General features: G+C 40.9%; 1 protein-coding gene across 5 annotated transcripts in view; it reads right to left on the bottom strand.

Moving 5' to 3' along the window:
- The window catches only part of SYT12 (synaptotagmin 12), a 64,864-nt gene that overhangs the window by 7,857 nt on the left and 39,207 nt on the right, over positions 1–17,800 (bottom strand). The window lies entirely within an intron of this gene.

The raw sequence follows: 17,800 nt of genomic DNA, 5'->3' as shown, positions 1-17,800 counted from the left end.
TATGCAGGTTCGGAGCCACAACTGCTATAACATATGTAGCAATGTGAATGCTACAGAGATCACAGTTGCCAGAGGCCAGCAAAGGAGATTCCTCAGAAACCTCAGCTCTCAGAAATGTAATGTACTAGGCTAGAAAAGGTTCCATGGGGATTTACTGTTGCAAGGCCTTCAAATGGCTTGAGGGCCAGGTTATTTGAAGGACCAACTTTTCCAACTGTATCTACCCAACCACGGGATGAGGGAGACAGGGTAAGGAGCTCCATCCAGTGCCACTTAGAAAAAGGGTCTTATCCGGGGTGGCTGTCCCCTGGGGAACATCATCTCTGCAAAGATAAGATTGGCTCCCACCTTGATACTTTTTTAAAATTTCTACAACAACACAATATGACAAACACAAAACATATATTCCCTTTTTACAACAGTTTCATAACGGTAGTCTTCTATTGTTTACATTTTCCCCTAACTCTTTATATATATTATAATTATCCATTATCCCTTATTGCTGTATAACTTCCTTCAGACATAATATTAATTTTATACATTATCTTACAACACTTTCTGTTTGTGATTTTCCCCCAGTCATTGTTATCCGCTATTCCTAATCTCCAAACAGTTGTACTATTTGTTCCATATTGCATAGTATTCTGTGTCTTCCTTTTCTTTAATTTCCTTTGTTAATTTGTCCATCTCGGCACAATCAAAAATTTTCTTTATCAATTCTTCCTCTGTTGGTGTATTGTCTTTTTTCCAGTTCTTTGCATATGATATTCTTGTGGCCGATATTGTATGTAGAATTAAATATTTTATTTCCTTCGTATATTTTCTACTGAGTATTCCCAACAAAAATGTCTCTGGTTTCCAATCAATAGATTGGTCGGTTATCTTTTCCAACCATTTCCTAATTTTGGCCCAATACTTTTTTGCAGCCAGACATGTCCACCAAAGATGATAATATGTTCCATAAACCTTTTTACACTTCCAGCATGTTGGAGAGCTGTTCGGGATTCATAATCATTATGTATTCAGAATCTTGCTAGCACATGTCAAAGCCTAATACTCCGATTCTCCTAAAGATGGCTAATGTGTTCTCCCTTGTTCCTATTTTACCCCTGTGATAATCCAGAGAAGATGAAAGCCTGGCTAAGGTGAAGTGGTGGGTTTTGTGATCTGAACAACATTTCCTTAGTCTGTTCTATCTATCACACCACAACAGCTCTTATTGTGCTTTGTCTGTGCAGACGATATTTTTGGCTCTGCTTTACATATTACCCTGCATTATAGGACGAATCTCAGAATTTAAGCAAGAAAAAAGTGGCTTTTATGAAAGACTTAAAACTATCAGTTCAGGCTCGGCCACTTTCAGTCATTTTCCTTGGGTGTCTATGTCTCTGTTTCCATCTGCCAGAATTCCTACTTAGGTATTGTGATCCATGCTAATTATTTTTATAACTATTTGCTGATTCTTTGACTTCTGGCCCCATACTGACGGATCTTAGTTTATAGCTGCTATCTGTGGCCAGCACTACCATTTTCTATTAATCCAGAAGCATTTTCCAGTCTTGGATCAGAGGGTTAGAGAAAACTCCCTAATTTTGGCTTAGGCATTGTGCAAAATCCATAGTGCAGACTTCTGTATTTCCTCTGTGAATAATGTGCAGTGTACTTTTTGCCAGTTACAGCATTTTCCTTACACTCACTGTCTAAACTGTTTGCATTAAATCAGTTATGATTCCGTTATTTAAGCAGTAATAGCTCCCAAAATTAGAAGTTTTATGTCAGTGAATGGCCATAGGAGGCTGAGCCCACATTATCTTCAGAGAAATACCACCCAAGGCCATTAGAGCTGTCATAATGCAGCCAACAGCCTGAAGCAGTTCATAGGATTAATTTCCTTCAAGGATAGCCACCTAGGAGCTCTCCTGATACAACCTGGAAGAGCCCATGTAGATATGACACTTGTCATACAGACTGGCTTTGCACAATTTAAAAACAGCAAAAAGAAATAGTTGTGTGCGCATGCACAGGTGTAATCGGAATCAGGGTTCTAGGTAACTAAGGGTCCATTACCTAAAAACAGAACTCTTCCCTTTCCTCCCTACAACCCTGCTAAGTAGACCAGACCTTTGCAGGAAGGTTAAATCAGGGTAAAGCTGAATATAGCCTGCCTGTGCCATACCTCCTCCTCCTCCATCTTACAGTTCACTGAATTAGAGAGATGTTTGTATCAGCCACTTCAAGATGTTATTTCACAGTTTTACATTTCAAAAACACTCGAGTCCCTTTTGCCTAAGTAACAGCTATTGAATATTTCTGTAAAGGTTCATCTTCCTTACAATACTTTCTATAACACCACCACCCTGCTACTTGCTCAATGGAACCTTACACCCCCTGCGAACAGCAGGTGCAAGGAATTGATTCCAACCCGATTCCCCTTTTGAAGACAGCGCTGGCAGTAGAGTTCTCTATTCAGCCTGCCCAGTTGTGTGGGTAAATGGCAGCTGCATCATTAAAATACTGGGAAATTCAGCAGGCAGAATTTTCAGTATCTTGATGCGGACAACAGAGAGAACAGAACAGATCTGGTTTGATGTAAGCATTAAAAATGGCAAAACCCTGTTTTGCTATCATTCCGACCCACAAGAATCCTAAAAAAAACCAACCAGTGATGAAGAGATATTTTCTTGAATTTATGCGAGATCTTCTGCTTCAGCTGTCCTCTTTCATTCCAGAAGCTCTTGGTTTCTTCATTTTACAGCTCTTTAATTGGTTGTAAGTTGTTCACCATCTATGAATTCTATTTTGCTGGCTGCATATTCCTGCATATCGGGATTTCTTGATTCCAACTAAGTATTCATATAAATACAATTTTAATCTTTATAAAGCTAAAGTAGATGTGTTAGAGTTAGAAACATACCATGTTTCCCCGAAAATAAGACCCTGTCTTATATTTTTTTTGAACCCTGAAATAAGGGCTTGGCCTTATTGCCATGCGCTCAAAAGCCCAATTGGGCTTATTGTCAGGGGAAGTCTGGGGAAGTCTTATTTTGGGGGAAACAGGGTAGAAAACTGACAGCAGAAAAAGGCCTATTGGTCTATCAAATCTGCTGTTTGAGGGTTTTGACTCACTTTTGAACACCCTTCCTTTGAGTTTGTGGTTATGTCTCCGTTTTTTTGATTTTAGTTTAATATTGAAAACACTGCCTTCTAGAACCTCATTTACGCTCTTAATATTTAAAGGTTTTAATCATGTTCCCACTTTCCCTCCAAGCTTCAGTTCCTCCAACCTCTCCTGATATGTTTTGTCCCTCAGAACTTGCACCATTTTTGTTGCCAGTCTTTGGACTCGCTCAATCTTATCAATATCTTTTTTCAGGGATGATCCACAATCTCTCTCCAGAAATCTTTTTTTCTTTGCATAAGGAAAAAGGACCCGTGACGAGAAAACTAAGTAGTTCCCCTCTGCATTATTTCCTCAAATTAAATCACCTTCAATCTTTGTATTAACTACGGAGGAGGAAAATGTCAGGCACAGTATAACAGGGACATATACAACCAATTAAATATAATGAGCAAGTACAGTCATTGGTATTTTGCTAGCACCAGAGGGCCGTTTCTCAAAAAAAAAAAAAAAAAGGCCGTATTGCAGAGGTATTCATCTTATTTAGCTTCTCCAACTCCAAATAAAAGGGCCTCTATACACAGATAGGGAACTTCGTTGCTCTTTCTGCTAGAGTCCAGGATCCTAGCTCTACAACAGCCTGGGATAGCAATTAGTGTTGGACTGTGGAGACCCAGATTCAATTCCCTATGTCAGCATGAAATCCACTGGGTGTGATCTTAGTCTAACTGCCCCAGTAGCAGTGGTGAAATCCTACCGGTTTGCACTGGTTCACACGAACTGGTAGTGATAAAAGTTACCAGTTCAGGAGCTGGTAGTAAAAAAAGGCTACAGGTTAGTCCGCACCGGTATTTCCGACAATCAGTTGTTCCACGTGATTTATACTTGCTAGAAAGCAGGAAATCCTCCTTTTTAGCGAATCTAAATAGTGCGGCACAGCTGTTCCCTCTTTGCTATTCTATTTACCTTGTTAAGTGTCATTTTTCCATGCAAAGTGCATGTTTGGTGCACATTACGCATGCAGCATGAGTTTGTCACGTACTGTGCATGCATGCACGCAATGCACGTTTGGTGCGCACAAAGCATGTGCAGGCAGCAAACCGGTGGCAAACCACGGAGGATTTCACCACTGCCCAGTAGGGAATATGGGCTGAATAAAAGATGGAAAGTCCTGGAATTAGGGCTGCTTGGGAAAAAAGATGCGACTAAATGTTACAAATAAAACACAATAAATTTCAACAGAACCACAGTACATTAGAAACTGTAAGCATGTCTCAGAGAAAGAGACAGCTCTCTCGTGGAGGCATCATTCGGACTGGTCGATGGTTGTTCTGCTCAACCAGTCCACTTGGCTGTTGGCCATCCCGAAAATGTGTTCTGCTCACAAGGACTGTAGATGTCTTTCCCCCCAGAGACCTAAGACCTTCGCCTCACGCATCAGGACCCTGGAGCAGGTACCTCCTTGCCTGTTGACATGCGCTTTGGCTGTCACATTATCTGTCAGGAGTACTACATGCTGATCTGACAATTCGGTTTGAAAATGGCATAATGCCGGATGAGCTGCTCTCAGTTCCAGCCAATTGATGTCGTTGAGAAGGTCCTGCTGGGACCAATGACCTTGAATCATCCTGGAGCCAAGTGGGATCCTGAGATTCCATGGGGTTCTCCTCACTACTTCCCATTCTCCCCATGTTGGCCATTGTTTTGACCTTAAACAATAAAGTCTTAAATAAGTTGGGCTGAAAAAACCCAGAGTACATGGTTTGTCCAGGGAGACCCCTTCATCCTCAGAAAACTCAAATTCCCCCAAATCCTCATCCCCTTCCAGTGAGGCCTCACTTGGCATTGATGGAGGTGGGGAATGAGATTCCCTGATATAGCCTTTGTCTGGCTGCAAGTAATGATGCAGGGCCCCAGACCCCGAAGGTCCTGGATTTAATGGCTCCATTAATCCCCTTTGGGTGAGAGCTGCATCTATACCTTGAGCAATGGTCTGTGCAATGGCACTGCATAATTCCACAGACAATCCTTGGTCAGGATGTTCTGGAGGGCGGAGCTCCGCCGCTGTAGGACTGAATGTGGCAGAAGGAGCAGAAGATCTGTTGCCAGATACAGCTAGCAATTCTGAAGTAGATAGACCGGATGCATGCTCACCCACTTCCTTAAAGGAAATAGCATGAAATTCCTGAACACCTGGAATCACATTAGGAGACTAGTTTAACTGGTCCTCCAATAGTGTTTGCATTGGTGCTAAGGAGATGGAAGGCACACTAGCACTCCCTGGTATTACTGGGGTTCTTGCTGCCTCTGCCTGCTTTTGGGCTTTTGCAAAATGCTTTTCCAGGATCTTTTGCTTTCTTTTGGCATCTTCTTCAGATGCTGAGGATCTTGGTTTGGAATGTGTGGCCTTGGATCTAGTAGAAGGCCCTTTGGTTACTGATCTAGCCTTCTTGGGCTCAGAACACTCAGCCATGTGCTGCCTGAGGGAAGATGCCCCAGAATTATTGCTATCAGAATCCATGCAGTCTGCCATTATAGCTGTAACCGCTGTTAGTGATTGCCTTGCCAAAGACTCACAGACTGCAATTAATTCCCCAATGAACGATTTAGCACAGATCAAGAATGGTGGGTACTCACTGCACAGTCCAGTCCTCAGAATAGTGCCAAACCGGCAACATGGCTTGTTAGCGCAAGACAAGCTGCAAAGCAGCAGCAGCAGTAAGAAAAGGGTGCGAAACTGGCAACACGTTTACAAACGCCACACCGCAATCAGAGCCCCTGAAACCAGCAACATGGTTTACTTGTGCATAAATGCTGCCTTCCTGGCTCCTGATTGAAGCCTCAATCGTTGGGGGAGCTCCACCCAGCGCCGATGCTGCCTCGCAAGCCTCCTGGCTCCTCTCGCAGCCCGCAGAGGCTTGGCAATCGTGGCTGCTGCCCACAAAATGACGGCTATCAGCGTTCTGATCTTCATGTGGCAGATAAGCTCGACTGCAACTTGCAGCCGCCAGCCAAGCTCCAGACTGATGCTTCGGTCTCCAAAGCTGGTTTTGATGTCCTGTGGCCTCAGCCACAGTGGCTGAGCTAATGAGCCAACCACGCGGCAATGGCAGCTCTGGCACAATTGCAACGCCGCTCCCAACATGGAAGGCAAGCTGATCACTTCCTCAGCGCTCCAGCCACTTCAAAGAATAGATTTTTTTTGGTAATTATCCTAATTATAATCTAATGTCCCACTAGAGGTAAGAATACTTTAGACCATTGCTACACAACACTAAAAGATTCTTATCGGTCATTACCATAAGCAGCTTAGGACACTCTGATCATTGCATGATTCACTTGTACGTGCTTACAGGCAAAACCTAAAACCACAAAACCAACAATTAAATCAATGAAGACCTGGACTGAGGAGGCAAAATTCAAGCTACAGGCTTGCTTTGACTGCACTGATTGGAATATTTTTGAAGATAGCTCTGCAGACCTGAATGAACTCACAGATACTGTAACATCATATGTCAGCTTGTGTGAAGACCTATGTGTACCGACAAGGAACTTGCAAATATACAGTAACAACAAACCTTGGTTCACAGCTAAACTTAAGCAGCTACATTGTTCCAAAGAGGACACCTACAGAAAAGGTGATAAAATGCTGTACAATCAGGCCAGAAATGTATTAACAAGGGAGAACTCTGAAAAGCTAAAGAATCGGTTCTCAACCGATGAACCAGCAAACATGTGGAAAACTCTTAAAAATATCACAAACCTCCTTCCCAGGCTGAAGGAAATCAACAACTGGTAGATGACCTGAACATGTTTTACTGCAGGTTTGAAAGGAAACTACAGTCACCTATATCTACAACCCCCATCTCAGACACACCAACAACAGCCAAGCCTCCTACAACTGACCCTATCCCATTGGGGTCCCAGGAAGTGCAAGACCTTTTTCACAGACAAAAGCCAGGAAAAGCTCCAGGCCCAGACAAGATGATGTGGCTCCCATGTAACATCACTACTCCGTAGTCTGCACTGGCTTCCTGTGGTTTTTCGGGTGCGCTTCAAGATTTTGGTTACCACCTTTAAAGCGCTCCATGGCTTAGGACCCGGGTACTTACGAGACCGCCTGCTGTTACCCTTTGCCTCCCACCGACCCGTACGCTCTCACAGAGAGGGTCTCCTCAGGGTGCCATCCGCCAAACAGTGTCGGCTGGCGGCCCCCAGGAGTAGGGCCTTCTCTGTGGGGGCAGCGACGCTCTGGAATGAACTTCCCCCTGGCCTATGTCAAGTGCCTGATCTTCGGACCTTCTGTCGTGAGCTTAAAACACACTTATTTATTCAAGCGGGACTGGCATAATAGTGTTGAATTTTAAATTTGGGGTTCTGTTAATATTTTAAATTTTAAATTTTAAATCTAAATTTTTAAATTATCAGCCTTTTATAATCTGCTATGTTTTAAATGTTGTTTTAATTGTATATATATTGTGTTTTATCTTTGGCTGTACACCGCCCTGAGTCCTTTGGGAGAAGTGCGGTATAAAAATTTAATAAATAAAATAATAAATAAAGATAACTCCTTCTTGCTTAAAAGTCTGTGCTGACCAATTGGCCCCCATCTTCACCCATATTTTCAATAAATCACTAGAGATGTGTTATGTTCCTTCTTGCTTCAAACGCTCTACCATCATCCCAGTGCCGAAGAAGCCCACCATCAAGGAACTGAATGACTACAGACCAGTTGCTCTAACTTCTGTAGTCATGAAAACCTTTGAAAGACTAGTGCTGTCCCACTTGAAAACCATCACGGATCCCTTGCAATTTGCATATCGAGCAAATAGATCAATAGATGATGCTGTTAATATGGCTCTGCACTATATCCTACAATATCTTGAATCTCCAAAGACCTATGTAAGGTTCCTCTTTGTAGACTTTAGTTCAGCATTCAATACCATCATTCCAGACACTTTTCTAACTAAGCTAAATCAGCTACAGGTACCTGAACACACTTGTAAGTGGATTAGAAGCTTCCTAACAAACAGGAAGCAGCAGGTGAAGCTAAGCAGAATCACATCAGATACCTGTACAATTAGCATAGGGCCCCCCCAAGGCTGTGTGCTCTCCCCACTTCTCTTCGCTCTGTATATCAATGACTGCATTTCTAATGATCCATCTGTTAAACTACTGAAGTTCACAGATGACACAACAGTGATCAATCTCATATCACAAGATCTAAAATGGATAGCTAACATCAAAAACTTCATCAAAAAAGCACAACATAGAATGTTCTTTCTGCGCCAACTCAGTAAGCTCAAACTGCCCAAGGAGCTGCTGATCCAGTTCTACAGAGGAATTATTGAGTCTGTCATCTGCACCTCTATAACTGTCTAGTTTGGTTCTGCAATCCAACAAGTCAGACACAGACTTCAGAGGATAATTAGAACTGCAGATAAAACAATTGCTACCAACCTGCCTTCCATTGAGGACCTGTATATTGCACAAGTCAAAAAGAGGGCTGTGAAAATATTTACAGACCCCTCACATCTTGGACATAAACTGTTTATTTATTTATTTTATTTATTTATTTAAATTTTTATACCGCCCTTCTCCCGAAGGACTCAGGGCGGTGTACAGCCAGGATAAAAAACAGTAAATATACAAAGTTAAAAATATCAATTTAACTCCTACCCTCAAAACGACGCTATAGAGCACTGCACACCAGAATAACTAGACACAAGAACAGTTTTTTTCCTGAATGCCATCACTCTGCTAAACAAATAATTCCCTCAACATTGTCAAACTATTTACTAAATCTACACTACTATTAATCTTCTCATTGTTCCCATCACCCATCTCCTTCCACTTATGACTGTATGACTGTAACTTTGTTGCTTGTATCCTTACAATTTATATTGGTATTGATTGTTTCCTGATTGCTTATTTGTACTCTATGACTATCATTAAGTGTTGTAAGTGTTGTACCATGATGAAGGTATCTTTTCTTTTATGTACACTGAGAACATATGCACCAAGACAAATTCCTTGTGTGTCCAATCACACTTGGCCAATAAAAAATTCTATTCTAATCTGTTCTGTTCTGTTCTGTTCTGTTCTATTCTATTCTATTGATGGATCAACTCACTATAAGTCTCTCTAGGCTGATTGAGTTGAAAAAACTGAGGCTTGGCCGGGAGGAAGAGGCGTGGCCAAAGAATTTGCAACTCAGTCTCTGGCCAATCAGACGAATTGAAACCCATGCTTGGACTCTCTAAGCAGCACACAGGAGAATGAGGTGCTTCTTTTGGCCTGTGCCTGAAAACGCATGGGCAAATTGAACCTTCCTCCTGCTCCGCTGGCTGGTCCTCTCCCTCCCCTGTCCTAGGTGCGTGAGAGGTTTCTGAGCAGAATGATTAAGCCTGCAGTATTCTGCTGAGGAGGTAGACCTTTTAATCTTTGTAAGGAAGTACAGTAAACAAGGTCCATTCACAATATGATTTCCTTCCCCACAAATCCTTTCACCATCTCCATCAGCAGCTGCAATCAACTATTTTTACAGTAGATTTCTCATTTCATCCACTTCCCCTTCAGGGAAGCAAAAGCTGAAAATGTTCAGAGAAAAATCAAAGGGAAACAATTTGTGAAGCTACTATCCACAGAGCAACCATGCTCGCTTCTCTCTCTCTCTCTCTCTCTTTCCCTCCATCCCTCTTTCTTTCTCTCTCCCTCCCTCCCCCATACACCACCCTATAGACCTTTGCCACTGAGTTTAATAACCCTCAACCTCATTGCAACTGCCTCTCCTATACAATGTTCAAGTGGAGCATTAATCTATTGAAGACTTCAGGGCCCAGTGTACTGCATGATACAAGATTAAACTTCTTCCATTCTGTTTCCTCTAGTGTCTCCAACTGCTTGACAATAGCTTTGTGCCTAGAAAATACAGAATTACCCCAGAGAACCCAGCAAACAGTTACCATGAAGCAAAGATTAAATGTTCATAACTTATCAATAGCAGGTCTCATTGCAATAGGAAATATCTTCTCTATGTATCCACAAGACGACAGTGCAGGATTTATCAGTGTAGAGATTCCAAAATTGTTTAGTGACGTCAAAGTTACAAAGCTGAAAAAGCAAATTTACAACTGTTGCAGCATCCCCGTGATCACATGATGCTCGTTTGCAACTTTCACACCCGGATTCCAATGAACAGAGCCAATGGAGGAGTTGCCAATAAAACTGCAGGTTGCAGTCATGTGGTATTTTGCTTAATGACTGTGGGTGACTTGATTAATGACTGCAATGGAGGTGAGTTTGTAATTGCATTGCAGCCATGCGATTTCTTGCTTGACAACTGCATCATTCAGTGACAGATTGCTGGTCCCAATTGTGGTCTTTAAGCAAGATTTACCTGTACTACTGTGTATGTATAAATTTATTGAAATGTAATACAGAATGGAAACCAATTTTAAAAACTGCATCATAAAGTGAATGAAAAACTTCAAAGAGATAACTGCAGAAGAATAATGGGAATCGTTATGGAAAAACTCATTAAAATTCACTCTACGCTACACGTCATAAAATGTTTTATAAAATTTGGCATATTTCAATTCCTTGGGATGATAGGTCCCAAAATGTAAGCATATTCTGTAAATTAGGGATGCATTGTTTTGCCCAGTTAAAGGTTACAGGAACAAAAGTTTTAGTAGTATATAAACAAACAGCATTAGGGTTCATGGTTTTGAGTCCTTCGGGAGATAGGGCGGTATATAAATTTGATTAAATAATAATAAAATAATAAAAATAATATCTTGTCTGGTCTACCTCAAAGGGCTGATGATATTATAGGAAAATTGGCTTCTATTTGGCTGGCTTTTCTTTTTCTTCTGAGAGCGGTAGTACCTCTCTACCTGCCTATTCATTGTACCCATTGTCACATTTGGATTCCTAGACATTCCACAGTAAATTCAATGATTTACACACATTCGTATTAGAAAACTTCTATTGTGCATTTCAGGGAAGAACCATTGCCATAGGGAGTTTTAGTAAGAATTTCCTACTTCAGTGAGAATACTATGGCCCATTTGTCAAAAATACAGCTCAGGAATAGAGTGATTTGTAGTCTGTAAAATATAATCATTGGGAAAACATGGGGCTCTATGCCAATTGAAGTAGATTAAACAAGATACAACGAATGTGAATGTTTCAATTTATCAGATAATCTGGGATTTCCCCATTGAGGTGACTAATGTCTTTCAAAATATTATTTATTCACTTCTGGATTCTCAAACACACATTTTTCAGGAACTTTAAACTTTTTGTTTCCCCAGCAACCATGGCATGTGTAAATTGTCAAAGGATTGCATTATATAACCCAGCAGGAACTGACTCTTTTCTCTCTGGATCAATGGGAGCATTTCTCAGCTAGGGTGATAAATAAATGTGCTAAAAATCAAATGGCTTCTATCTCTTCTGAAGTCCTTGACAGATTTCCCAAATTTCATGTCTTCTGGAAGCTGTCAAAGAGAACCGCACTGCAGCAGAGGCCTTGGGTGCACAACCAGAAGTATGCAAAGTGACAGAACCAATGTGGTGTGGAATTAAGACGTGCGGGGTGCCAGAAAAAGCGATGGCACACATACCAAGGCATTAGATTAGATTTCACTCTTGTGGACTGTACAATACCTTTTCCTGTATGTATCATAATAATTAATTCAGATGGAATCAAACCATCTCTAATAATCACCCTAGCTATTAAAGCCTTCTGATTTGATATTTTACCATAATGTAGACAGAAACTCCCGAAGAGACAAGTTGGTAGTTTTAGACCAGGTGCTATAGCAATAGTAATAGCACTTAGACTTATATACTGCTTCATAGTGCTTTACAGCACTCTCTAAGTCTGCAATGGCGAACCTATGGCATACGTACCACAGGTGGCATGCGGAGCCATTGCTGCGGGCAGTTGAACCATTGCCCTAGGCCACCTCCACTGAGCATGTGTGTGTGCCGGCCAGCTGATTTTTGGCTGGCCCTGCCCTGCCCACCCTCTCCCCTCCCAGGAGTCTCCACGCGACCCGTTTTGGATGTCAGGTAAGTACAGGGCTCGTGTGGAGGCTCTGGGAGGGTGAAAAACAGGCCTCCCGCAAGTCCAGAAACGGCCCATTTCCAGCCTCTGGAGGGCCTCCAGAAGGTCGGGGGAGGCTGTTTTCACCCTCCCCAGGTTCCAGGAAAGCTTCCAGAGCCTGGGGAGGGCGAAAAACAGGCCTACTGGAAATATGGAAATGGGCCATTTCTGGCTTCCGGAGGCTTCAGGAAGGCCTGCTAGGTCCAAAACGAGGTGTGGGGGAGTTGTCTGGGCATGCGCAGGGGGTGGGGCAGCACAGAGGGGTTCATGCGCACATGCATGGGGGGGCATTGCATTATGATATGGGCATGTACACACACAACACCACTCCCCCCGCGCTTCCCCCTGCTTTTGACATGCGACAGCAAAAAGGTTTGTCATCCCTACTTTAAGTAGTTTAAATTGTCAGCATATTGTCTCCAACAAGCTGGATCCTCATTTTACCGATCTTGGAAAGATGGAAGGCTGAGTCAACCCTGAGCCGATCAAGATCGAACTTCTGGCTATGGGAAGAATTAGTCTTCAATATTGCATTCTAACCATTGCAACATCATGGCTCTGTAACCTGGTTATTCATAACACACTTTGGTGGAGGAACTTTCAAAGCCTAACTTCAGCAAGCCGTCTACCAAAATCCCATCAGAAAGTACAGGATTGCAAAGCACCTTGCCCTTTCACATAGAAATTAATCCCACTACATTCAGTTTGACTTTACCTCAGGTAGAGTACCCTTGAATGACCTTTTATCGTTAAAAAAAATACTCTTGGAAAGTAGCTGATGAAGTACTGGGCATATGGGAAGAAGAAGAAAAAGGGAATAGCCTCATATGCCAACAATTGAATATCATGGAATTCAAGGCTAGCAGAAGGTTTCTTTCCTTTAATACAAACTCAAAATGCCTCTTCACCAACACTGCTTTGGATCTTATTTAGATCTTAGGAAGCTGAGCCTATAACTTTTGGATCCGTTCTTTTTCAACCAAAAATCCAGGGAGCAGCCCCCAAACTACTCAAACTGCTGTATAAAAGTACAGAGAATTGTAAGAGGAATCCAGCCAGCTGATGAGTACAAGAGGCCAAAGTCTCTAAAATGGAGACTTAAAAAGTATATTTGCATTTCCCCAGTGATAAAATTTCATCTTCTTCTGCATCCCATCATTAAATGAAGACATCAAGTGGCTGAAGAAATGAGCAGTAAAGTGAAGTGATGAGCCCATATCATGCCAATGGGTTGGGTCAGGTTTTTTTTCTCCTGGCTTGGGGAATTTAACTTTCTTGAGTGTCCTCACTACAGTAGTAGCCAAGAACTGATGAACATTTTTTAATTGGTTTACAAGATGAAGAAGAACTCAACTAGAAACGTAGACAGCCAAGCAAAGTGAATTCCAAAGTTGGACTGATATTATCCCAGGATGTGTTCTTTATCAGAGAGGCTGGCATAACATACCATAAAGAGGATGTGATTACCATTTAGGACTTTTACCAATAATGAAGAGGAGTAATTTTTGCATAATATGGACTTAAAGTTTTTAGATGGGGAATGGTCTACAAATGTTGCTTATTTTCTTAAAAGTCCAGTGTTTTAAATAATAGCAGCTAATGAATCTTTAGTACTACTCAGGGGAGACTGAGACGACAGTAAGTAATGGCCGTGAATTATGAGCACAGTAATAGATGTAGTGTGTAACATAAATATAGAAAAATTTCTAGTAACTAAAGCAACTATGACATATTTATCAAAGCATTTTGTATTTTATGTCTTTTTGGAACCTTCCATCCTATTATTTAGTAAAGAACTTATTTTTGTGTGCGGGGGGAACTCTCCTTCACAAAGCCAATTCCCAGGAGGGACTGTACTTATATATGAATTGTACATTCATGAGAATTAGGAAGTTTGCCAAATATCCAAATTACTGCTGCTAGAATCTTTTCTACTGGATGGGCTAAAATGCTGGGAACTGGTGATTTAACATCGTTCCACGGGCAAAAAGCTTCCCTATCCCCTATCCTTGTTTGCAGCAATTGATACTGCCTTGGGTGGTTAACAAAAATTAGTATCAGCACCAGTCTAGATTCAATGTTTTTGATAATACAATAAAAAGAATCTCACTTGAAAAGATCTGAAGACTGCATAAGATTCTTGGATGAGAAGCGAAATGTCAAAGAACAACAACAAAGTTCAGTTATGCTTTGGAAAAAGCACCTTTGGGGTACCTGAATGACCCGGATGATTGAGAATATCCATAGATGTCTAAAATCCTGTTTTTCAAACTTGGTAACTTTAAGAGGTATGGATTTCAACCCCCAGAATTCCCTAGCCAGCAGTACTAAACCAGTCCTTCGGGAGAAGGGCGGTATAAAAATTTAAATAATAATAATAAAAATAATAATAATAATAATAATAATAATTCTAATCTGAACCCAGATGGTGTGTGCAGCAACCAGTTTAAAATAAATTCTTTAAAGTTTGAAATTGCTCACTGTAAGTAAGCAGCATTGGAAACTTGCGTGAGGAAAAAGTGGAGGGCAAATATGGACTAAATTTTTGCTTTTTAATCAGTCAAAATGGATATTGTGTAATGGGATATTTTAAAGCTGAAATTTTAAATTTCAGTTTGGTTGGAATTTTGTGAGACACAAATAACTGGGATTAAAAAATGGTCTGCAGAACTGACTTTGCAAATTGCTTCACAGTAAAGCATCTGCTACATGTACTAATGATTGAAAAGACTTAGTCATCAGAGACCGTTAAGTGTCTTTCCTTGCCCTGTAGGGCCTCCTCTTTCACTGAATACTTTTAACAAGGTTTTATGTGCACTTGTTCAACTGAACATGACATGAATGTGCAGAAAAAGAGATTTGTTTTGAGAACAGCAAGTTTTTATGGCAAAATCAGACTTTTTCAGGTGGCTTCCAGGAACGCCTGGCTTCTCACTCAATAATCTGACAACAGCAACTTCCTATGGTTGCTTAGTTTAGTTGAAGTTACGTCTTACTCCCACTCCCTAATAAGCCTGAATTTTTCTTCAATTCAGAGTTATTTTCAGTTGTTTACCCATTCATCTGGAGCTAAATTCATTTGCTTATTGCAAAGGCCAAATAAAACAGCATCAGGCTCACTGCCTGCAACTAAAAGCAAATGGGAAATAACATTTTGCAATACAGTATATTAAAGGGAAAGGGAACATTAGGACAGGGATGGTAGGCAGGCTGGTGCTCTTATGCACGCCCCTTACAGACCTCTTAGGAATGGAGTGAGGTCAACAATAGCCAGTCTAAGCTTAAAATTTTTGGGGTTTTGGGATGAAACCACAGAATCAGTTAGTGCATTCCAGCCATTGACCACTCTGTTGCTGAAGTCGTATTTTCTGCAATCGAGTTTGGAGTGGTTCACTTTAAGTTTGTATCTATTGTGTGCTCATGTATTGTTGTGGTTGAAGCTGAAGTAGTCATTGACAGGTAGGTTGAAATAAATATTGGTTGAAAGCTAGATTTTTCTGTACCTATGAAGTAGACCTCCCCAAAGTAAGGGTACCACTATACCCCAAAAGCTGAATACTTATAAATCTATAAGGCTTAAATAAATTTTCCTATCATGTCATATCTTGCAGAGGCATTCTGTTAAAACAACCAACAGGAAGATGTGAAATCTTGCTAACTATTATTCTTTGTGACCTGTGTACCAGCTACTTTCTGTAACATGATGTTGTAAGAAGAGGACACCGAAAGTAACAGATGAATCAGGTGGCGTAAAATATCTCCCAAATATGGACATTATTATACGCTGACCATGTAACTTAAATGTCAACTTTTCCTGTTATGTTACTTTCTGTAAGAAATGTATAAAAGTAAAATCATGGGTGTGGCTCAGTGTTCAGATTTTTCTACCGCATGAGAAGAATCTGTTCCATTTGCGCAATTAAATCTTGTTCTCCTATCCTTCGTGGTTATGTCTCCTGATTTGAAGACTTAACTTTCTGTATCACCTAAATTAACTATCCCCATCTCCTGCTGGCCAATAGGCATCTGCCTAATCACAGGCAGATAGACTGTTGTGGTCTAAGATGGCATTCAGCTATTCCAACACTGCTGCATGTGTTCCTATGTTCTTATATCAATATGAAATAAGAAGCTGATTTTTTTTTTAAATTAATCTTGAAACCCAGACTTAAAACCATGAAAATGGTAACATTGTAAAATGATCAGAACCACAACATAGCCTACATTATTATATCTAACAGCAAACCATTGCAGAAATTATACTATGAAAAACAGAGTATTTTTATAATATGGTGCCACAGCCAGCTGCTACAGATCAGCACTAATTCAAACCAAAATCATAAGAGCGATTCAGATGTTGTCAGCCCTATTATTTGCTTCTTCTTACATTGGAGTTTTGGTTTTAAATTTTGGGATTCTCTATTGTAATCCATTTGGACATAAATAGCCTCTCTAACCACATAAATTATTTAGGAAGCTGGTTCCCAAATGTACCCTCCCCAGTGTGCTCTGTGTTCCTGCCATGTCAACATCACTTTGATAAGATTGGGCATGAATGTGTGCCATGTTGAAGCTATCGCACATGCAGCGATGTGTGCATTGGTTTCTGCCCTGAAACCTGTAATATTAAGTCCAAGTCTTGACAACACCAAATAGCTTTGCTGCAGGCATTCAGACCTAATGTGCAAGGGTCTCTTCAGCACTACAGGTGAAGAATACCCAAGTTACGGTAAAGTCTGAGTGAAAAATACTGTCGGTCCTAATCTCAGAAAGTTAAAGACTGGTGTCCTAGAAACATTTTTCTTACAATGCCCTCAATCAGTCAGCTGTACTGCCAGTGAAGCAGACATGCAGTGATAGCAATGCAGCCTATTTAAAACCTAGAGAAGGTGAGGCAGCATGAGAAGATTCTCAGAGATCCCACTGCAAAGGTGTTCGTTGAAATGAATCTCATTATTCAGCTGAGGACAAAGAGAAGGCTTAGATTCACAATCAATATGTGCTGCTATCCTTCGGCTCATACGAAAACCCTTTCCTGAAGAATCAATTAGGATAGGGAGAGAAGAAATAGAACCTACTCAAAAGCCTATGTTTCATTACCCAATGTTGTTGAGGAATCCACCTATCAGTTTTCTAACTTTAATGGGAATGACCTGCATATTATGATGAAATCTAACATGGTTTTTAAGAGGTAGGCATGTGCGTCTTGTAGCTCCATGTACATAAATGCCAAGGGTAATTCCTGATTCAGAAAAATCTACATCACTCTGCTAAGCCATAATTTAGTCCTTATGAACTACAGCAGATATACATATGTGAACCTGCTTCACGTATTTATTTAGTTTAACACAGTAAGAGCTATCATAAATGATTAACTGATTATCTTGTCATTTGGTGTATTCACTTAACACATTTGCTAGGATTTACTGCTTGTCATAAATTAATCCAAAACCCCCATCTGGTTTCTTCCTGATAATGACTTTTTAAAAGTTTAAAAGTCTGCCAATGACTTCTACTCAGTGAAAGACTGAAGAGAAACACAGTGTCATGTGTCGGGGGTGCCTGTG

The sequence above is a fragment of the Ahaetulla prasina genome, chromosome 1, assembly GCF_028640845.1.
Source record: "Ahaetulla prasina isolate Xishuangbanna chromosome 1, ASM2864084v1, whole genome shotgun sequence".
NCBI lineage: Eukaryota > Metazoa > Chordata > Lepidosauria > Squamata > Colubridae > Ahaetulla > Ahaetulla prasina.
This window is presented reverse-complemented; position numbering and strand designations above follow the sequence as displayed.